The sequence below is a fragment of the Lynx canadensis genome, chromosome B4 (assembly GCF_007474595.2).
Source record: "Lynx canadensis isolate LIC74 chromosome B4, mLynCan4.pri.v2, whole genome shotgun sequence".
Taxonomy (NCBI): domain Eukaryota; kingdom Metazoa; phylum Chordata; class Mammalia; order Carnivora; family Felidae; genus Lynx; species Lynx canadensis.
The window spans coordinates 135,012,820-135,021,167 of record NC_044309.1 but is presented as its reverse complement, the minus strand read 5'-3'; positions in this window follow the sequence as shown (position 1 = coordinate 135,021,167).

Below are 8,348 nucleotides of genomic sequence, written 5' to 3'. Positions count from 1 at the left end.
GGTCACCTTTCCCCGGGGGAGGCGAGACGGGGCGGGGGGGGGGGGTGCGGCCTGGGAGAGGGAGGCCCGAGTTGCTGCAGGCCAGGATTTGGGGCAGGCTGGGGGGAGGGCGGGGAACTGTTGGCCCAGGAGGTGTTCTTGGAGGCCTTGCTGTAGGCCCCTAGATACACTCCCTTCAGTGTGAGGCTGGTGGGACACCCCCAGGCCAGTGTGCCATCTCAGGGTGGAGGCAGCCGGTCCCGGGGGGCGGGGAGGGGGGAGCGGCAGCCAGAATGAGCTGGAGTGAGCCGGGTGAACATCTGGGTCATCTGGACGGGACACACCAGAGCCGTCGTGAACACCGAAGCGTCTTCCAGGGCATCACAGGGAAGCCAGGCTGGTGGGGGCTGAGGTGCCCACCACGGGAGCATGGAAAAACCCAAGAAAAGGGGATAGGAAGGAGAGGGGAGCTCCTGAGCAGCAGGGGGAGGCAGCCTGTAGGAGAGCCGGGGGTGCAAACCCAGCCTCGTGAACCCAGGTAGGTGCCTGGCTCTTTTCTGCCTTTGGTTTCTTTCTCAGCAGCACTGAGACATGCAGAGCTGGCCTGGGGAGCCCTTTGGGGGAGGCCTGCCTGCCCACCCCATTCTTTCTTCTTTCCAGAGTTGTTGCAAGGGTGAGATGTGCCAGCTGGCCACCCCAGGGCATGGGGGCGTGGAGTTCTTTTGGCTCAGGAAAAGCATTTTAAGGAAAACACCCCCCCCCACCCACAATCAACACATGATAATAATAAATATAATAAAAGTGACGCCCTGACACCAAGTGCTTGGTGGTTGATGAAACGAACCCGCTCACACAGCCCACATCAGCCCCATCCTGCAGATGGGGAAGCATCTGGGGCTGGAGGGGGTTGGTGACAAGCTTGAGGTCACTCAGCCTGCCCAGAGAGCAGAGTCTAGGGACCCAGCAGCCAATAAGCTGACAGCCTGGGGGTGGGGTTGGCGTGGGGAGCCTGCGTTCCTACCCTTTACCCCCGGTGTGTAACCTAAACGAGGCCAAATGAGATGCCCCCAAGAGCCCGTTACCAGAGTAGGGCCATGCTGCCCCCGGCCCGTGGGGTCCCTCCTGCCTCACCTTGGATGCCTGGCCAAGATCCCGGGAGAGACCAGAGGTGCCCTGCTGGCAGTCCCAGGGCTGGGCCAGAGGAAAATGCTCTCTGCCAGGTGAGGCCCCTGCTGGTTGGTGTTGAGGAAGCCGTCTCTGAGAGCTGGGCATTCTGGTCAGCCTGGAGAAGCACTCCCCCTGCGGGGCCACGATGCTGCCGGGGACTCGGGCTCGGCAGGCTGCGCCCTGGCAGCCAAGGGGCAGGTGTTTAGAGACCCCTGGATTCTGCCTGCAGACCCTCTTGGGCAGCCTTATTAGGAAGTGAGCTCCCTGGCTCTAGGGGTACTCAAGAACAGGAGATATTTTGGTGAAAACAATGGATTCTATGTAAGTAATTTCTCCAACCACAACATCATTCACCTATCTTTTAATTTTTTTTTTTAGAACGAGCAGGTTTTACTTCAATAATGGAAATTCTATAACTGTATATACTTAGGCAGGTAAGGTGCCCTCCTAGGATCAAGCATTGGTTAATCAGCCATTTAGCCGTCGTGTGTGAGTGCCTACTGGGTACCAGCACGCAGAGGTGAACAGACGACGTCACTTGCTCACCCTCAGCGCCTCTGTGGGCCTAACTCGGGCCCAGCATTACTGATCGCTGGTCCTGCCTCCCTCTGCAGCCTTCAGCATGGCCCTCCACTCCAGCCAAACTGCATATGCTTGACTCCCCTCCCTCTCTATTGGCCTCTCTGTGCCTGTATTGCCCTTCCCATCCATCTTCACCAACAGACTCTTCATGTTCCTTCCCATAAGGTGGATGTCCCCTCCGGGAAGCCTTCTCTGACTGCCCTTCCTGCGGCCCCACAGCTCCCAGGCATCTTCGACTACTATTGGATCCTTGGCCCGTCCCCAAAGATCTTGAAGGGCAGCGGCTTGTCAAAGCCTCTCAGGGCTATCGCTGGGTTTGGGCTCAGGCTCCCAGTGAGGCACATCCATGTAATTTTCGGCGGGGGTGGGCACGGGGGTGCCTCAAGAGGTTCCCAGAAGTCCATGCAGAGCTGAGGGACCAGCTCTGGGTCCCCTCTCCCCGGGGAGGGGTGCATCAGTAAGATCGTTGGGGCCTCGGCCGCCCTTGCCGCCTTCTAATCCGCCAGGCCAGGCCAGAGCAGCTGAAGCCAGTTCTGCAGGAGCACAGCCTGGCCAAATGTTCACAGACCTCCTAAGAGGACCCCATTCTGGAAATGGGGCCCAGGAGGCAGCCTTGGCTTCCAGACTCTCCTCACATCACGCCAGGCGGGGCCAAGAACGGGAGAACTCTCAGATGCTCCTGGCATCCTTTCTCTGAGAAAGGGGGCAGGGGAAGGCGGAGGGGGCACACAGGCGATTTTTCCTCTTCCGCGTTCTACAAAGGACCCTCCATCCATCAGCCTGGCAGTTGGGACACTGGACCTCAGCCTGACCCACGCCCAGCCTCTTAATGCGGCGGATATAAACCAGTCAGGATCCAGCTGGCCAGAAATAACAGCAGCGGCCTGGAGAAAAGAGGCCGAGAGGATGGGTGTGGGCAGGCAGAGGTAAGGGGGAAAGGCTGATTCATCCCCTGGCTGTGAGGCCGGAAGATGCCACCCTCACCACCCAGCCTGGAGGACCCCAGCCTCCTCCACCCGCCCTGGTGCTCTGTTCTTGCATGGTTGTGACGATCAAATGGGCCAGCGCGGCGCCTGGCACGGAATACGTTTCTATGTTACACCCCTCCCCCAAAATGCTCCCTGGGGAAACTGAGGCTTAGCACGTGGGCAGCAATACCGAGATTCGAACCCAGCCCTGGGCTGGCCTGAGGCCTGAGCTCCAAGCAGGGAGGAGGTAGGCTGGGGACGCTGGAGAGGGCTCTTCCTGACCTCCCAGGGCAGCACCCACAGAGCAGAGCTCCCGCCTCCCCACCCACCCCCTGGGGCTCCTCTGCCTCTTGGTGCTTGGCTCAACCCCATCCCAAGCTCACAGCCCTGGGCTAACCCCCCTTCTTAATAGCCGGAACATTTGCTGGGCAACTGAGTTCTCCAGTTCTCGGAAAGGGGAAGGGAGGGGCGGGCTCCCGTGGAAGGCTGCCCTGGGGACAGTAATCAGATCCTAGGAACCCTGCGGTTGGTTTCTGGCTGTGTGTTTGCAGATGCTTTTGTTTGGGAGTCTAGGAAGATGAGGATCCAGCCCTTTACGGGGGGTCAAGAGGGGCCCAGCAGGGCCTGAGGCAGGTAATCTAATGAATCTTCCTGGCTGGCCAAGCCCAGGCAAGCAGGACAGTAGCTTTTCCAGCAGCTCTGGGCTAGGGGAACAAGTCCCCTCGCCCCTGTATCAAAATTCAACTTCTTGTTTAAATATTAAATTGGGACGTCCTCCATCCAAGTGCCTAACAGAGGCAGAGGATGAGTAAGTTAACTAAGAAGTGTGTTCCTGGAAGTCTGGTTTCATGGTTCACTTATCCCTCAACCTCTGCTAGTCCTGACGTGGCCCAGGCCGGTGCAAGGCATGCTGGGAATTCCACCGTGAGGTCGGGGCTTGGGACGCCCGTGGACTCAGGGGTGATCTGGGCTGTGGCGGAAGGGAACCCACTTTCCTGGCCAAGGGCCACAGCAGGGGGGAACCAAGGTGGTGGGTGAGACTGAACTGGGGGGGGAGGGAGGTCCCCAAACAGGAAGACATTCGTCACAGCCATGGTCCACCACCCACACAAATCAGAACCCCGCCCCAATCCCCACCACCTTCCAAGGAGAGAACCAAGAACAGAGACTCAACAACTCAGGGTGTCTCCATAAGGTACTCAGGAAGCTTGCTGTCATGAAAAGACTCCAAAAGTAGGGTTGCTTAAACAAGGCAAGAAATTGTTCCTCTCTCACATCATGGCCCTAGGTTGAGCGCTGCAAGGCCCGTGGGCCTGGATGGGGCATCCAAAAGTCTCCAGAGAGAGAGGGAGAGAGGGAGAATCCCAGGTAGGCTCCCCACTGTCGCTGCAGAGCCCTTTCCCTACCCCAATTACTAGCAAAGGGAGTAGAATGACAAAGACTGGCTTAGACCAATTGAGATTTAACCCCCCCCCCCCCCCGGGCCTGGGAAGGGTGCCCCACTTCCTTTCCAGCTTTAGACCACCTGAGGGCTGAACACAATCAGGGTTCCCTTAGCAAGAAAGAAGAAGGGTAGGTGTGGGTGTGGGTAAGGAGCTTCCCTGGGAACTGGCATTTCCCGCCCACCTGCTCTGCCCCAAGCCCAGCAATAAACACTTTCCTGCACATGATTTCATTCGCCCCACTGGACGCCGGCGGCATTTCCTGTATGAGGAAATGGAGACTCAGAGAGGTTAGGTGACTTGCCTGAGGCCACACAGTCAACACCTGGAAGAGCTCAAGTTGCAGCCCAGGTGTGTGGAACTCAAGAGCCAGGCCCTTCCGGTGACGGGAACCTCTTAGTTCTATGACCGGCAAAATCAGATCTTAAGCAATATTCCATGCTGATGTAAATGGCGGAGTATTTTTTTTTTAACATTTACTCATTTTAGAGAGAGCCCAAGTAGAGGACGGGCAGAGAGAGAGGGAATGGCGGAGTATTTTTGCAGAGACATGGGTTTTATTCTACATCAAAACTGAAGGCACATTTTAATAGTATCCTAAGGCTCTTTGCAAAATCGTTTTTTGGGGGGAGGTATCTGTTTTCATTAGATGCAGTGCACAATTTTACTCTTTTTGGCCTCTCACTCGTCCATGACTGGTTGGCGTTGAGACCATTTGAGGGTTCATTAATCACGAATGAAACGAATCTGTCAGGATTCATCTCAATGGTAAATAGCAACAACAAGGTAAGAGTGGCTTAAACAGGTTAGAAGTCACTTTCTCGCGGGGTGCCTGGGTGGCTCAGTCAGTTGAGCATCCCACTTTGGCTCGGGTCACGATCTCATGGGTCGTGAGTTCGGGCCCCGCATCGGGCTCTGCGCTGATGGTGCGGAGCCTGCTTGGGATTCTGCATTTTCTCTCTCTGTCAAAATAAATAAATAAACTTAAAAAAAAAAAAAAAGTTACTTTCTTCGCTTGTGAAGAAGCCCAAGGAGGGCAGCCCAGGGCTGGTCACCACAATGTCAGTGAGCCAGGTTCCCATCGGCTTGTGGGTTGTACCACCCTCAGCACACGGCTTCCACCTACCTTTCAGTCCAAGATGGCTGCTCAAGCGCCAGCATCACGTATGCATTCCAGCCAGAAGGAATAAGGAAGGACTGAAGCAGGGCACTCTCTGCCCCTTAGAGGGAGTCCCCCAAAGTGGCATGTGATATTTACACCTCACATCATTTGCCAGAACTTAAGTCATAGGACAACTTAGCTGCAAAGGAGGAGTTGAACCGTGATGCCCTCCCTTTACAGCCTCAGCACCCACGGGGCTGGACGGCCCTGCAGGATTGTCCCGAGTTAGGGCAAGGGGCTGGGTCTTTACAGCCCATGCTAACGAGTCACTGGATGCAGGCAGTCCCTAGAAGACATGACCTTGGGCAAGGCAGCTTTTGTAGCCCCCAAAGGGCCAAGAACTGACGACCATGTTCCAGCTGCTCTCCCAGAAGCAAGTTAAGTTCTCCATTCCAGGAGGGGAACCTGGGCAGTTCATCACAGCACCCACCCCAATACTATGAGATTCTACTCATGCGCTGCTCAAAGACAGGCAAAATAATCCACGGTGTTGGAAGTCAGGATCACGGTCGCCCTGGGAGGGGGCTCGGGGCTCCGGTTACCATTTCTTGATCTGGTGATCAAGAAAATCCGCTGGTCTTACATTTACGGATTATGTGCTTCGCTGGAATAACAGGACGGAGGCTCTGAGGGCGGAGGGAGAGGGCTGGGGAGGCTGTTATGCTGCAGCGCAGGACGACGTGGGGACCTGGGGTACGGCCTGCCCGCTGGCCTGGTGGGAGCGTGAGCAGACAAGAAACTCAGACGAGACTTGAATGTGAGCGGCCCCTGGAGATGCGGCTCGGGCTCCACGACAGCCCAGACTGAGCTCACCCAAGGCCCTGGCCAGGGATGGCTTAGAAAGGACGAGCTGGTCCCAGGCAAGAGTGTCACATAAGGACCTTGGAGGCCAAAGACCCGCTGGAGGGGGATGCCTACCCCTCGGAGAGTGAGTCCTGGAGAAGCAGCTGGAGGAGGTGGAGCGAGGCCAGAAGCCAGCAGTGTCCCGGAAGTGAGCCGGGGTGGGGAAGGGGGGTCGGTCCTTCTGGGGCTCAGAGAGGCCCCTGGTGCTAACAGCTGGGGCCTCTGAGCCCCCAGGCCAGCAGTCCCAGGCTCTCTCCCTCCAGGCACGGGCAGTGAGCATTTACGAAGAGGGTCGGCAGTAATCAGGGAGGCCTTGCAGGGATCCCAGGCAGAGGAGGCACTGACAGGGCTGATGGGGACTTGGCCCCTCTTTGCCAGCCCAGCCCATGCTCTTGGAGCAGAGGATGAGCAGGGGGCCCAAGCAGTCTGGGCCAGAAGCGGCCCGGGCTGCATGGTATGGAGGACAGAGCCGGGCTGGGCTAGGACTCCAGCGTAGCCAGGAGGGGGAGGGCTAGGCTGGGCCCTGGGATTCGGGGCCTTTGGGATATTCAGCCCAAATGTTACCTTAGGAAGTCGAAAGAGTTAGCGGTGTGCAAATCATACTCGATAAAGACCCCTTGGAAGGCTGCCTTGCAGGGTAGTGGGAAGAAATGTGTTCCATGGGCCAACAACCCCCCCGTGGGACTGAAGAAAGTCACATCCTCTCTGGGCCTCAGTTTCCTCATCTGCAAAGTGGGGACAAGGTACTAAGGAGCCCTTAAGCAGTTTCTGGCTCTAAAATCCCAAACAGGGGCGCCCGGGTGGCTCAGTCGGTTAAGCGTTGGACTTCAGCTCAGGTCATGTTCTCACGGTTCGTGAGTTCGAGCCCCACTTTGGGTGAGCTTGAGTCCCGCTTCGGGTGAACCCCGCTTCTCTCTCTTCCTCCCTCTTTCTCTCTCCCTCTATGCCCCTTGTGGGATTCTCTCTCCCTCTCTCTCTGCCCCTCGCTCACTTGTGCCCTCTCTCATTAATAAATAAATAAATAAATAAATAAATAGAATCCCCAAATGGATGAAAAACTTCAAGGGGCCTCAAGGGCTAGAGTTGGGATGTGGCCACAGGACCTCTGTGAGGCCTGGATGGGACAGGGGGCTCTGACCCAGCTGCCCTGGGAGTACCTGTAGCAGCACCTGGGAGGAAGTTTCTGGATACAGCCTTCAGAGCCATTATAGGGCATCCACGCCAGGAGATCACACACCTCAAAGCCCGGAGGCAACGAAGGCCTGAGACAACGTGTCCCCAGATTGCAGGAAAGTGTCTGCCTTATGTCACCTCACCCAACTCTCTGGGGCGGGTATCACGACCGACCGTCATTTTGCCAGGAGATGGGCACCACAGGGGCCCAGGGATTCCCAGCTGGTTCCTGCCACCCGGAACAGATCCATCTGGAACACAGCCTGGCCCCCTGGCCCCTCTCTGCCCCCTGTCCCTCCCGGCAGTTCCCACACACAGCACTTTCATTTCCCTTGCAGGCTCTGAGAGCTTCAGGGACAAGGTCATCACACGACCCTTTGCATGGGTGCAGGATTTGACGTTTCACAAAGCGCCCCGTCCTCCTGTGAGGCAAGTGTGAGCCCTACTTCACTGCGGAGACACCCATGCCCTAAGAAGCCCGGGCCCAAAGTCCACAGCTGGTGGGAGGCAGAGCCGGACGTGATCCAGGTCTGTCTGAGCTTGATTCCTGTCCCAAGCCCAGGAGTATGCCGCTCGGCCGTCCTCTAGGGAAACCCAAGAAGGACCCACTCATTATTGGGGTGGGGGGCGTGCAGAGAGGGTCACAGGACCACCCTCAGATCCAGCCCACTGTCCGGTCCATCCCATCAGGTAAGGCTCAGGCCTTTCTGTGCCAAGAGACCGAATCTCTGATGGGGGAATCCAGGCAGAACGACGCTTCCTCCCCTGTGGGCAGCCACTGCCCACCCCCCCACCCCCGGCTCCTCTGAGAGGCCTCAGGCCCGACTCTGCATGTGCCGGAACCTGCTGTGGCATCTGGGTCCCATTAGCCTGCTGTGGGCTGGCTTGAATCTCAGCAGCCCCCGGGGGACCCCAGCCGGGCTGATGCAACTCATATCTGTCCCTACTCCCCCCAGCAGCTCCCAGGGGTGAGAGCCCCCACCCCCAGAAGTCTCCCAGGACTGGACAAGGAGGAGACAGGAAGCATGAAAG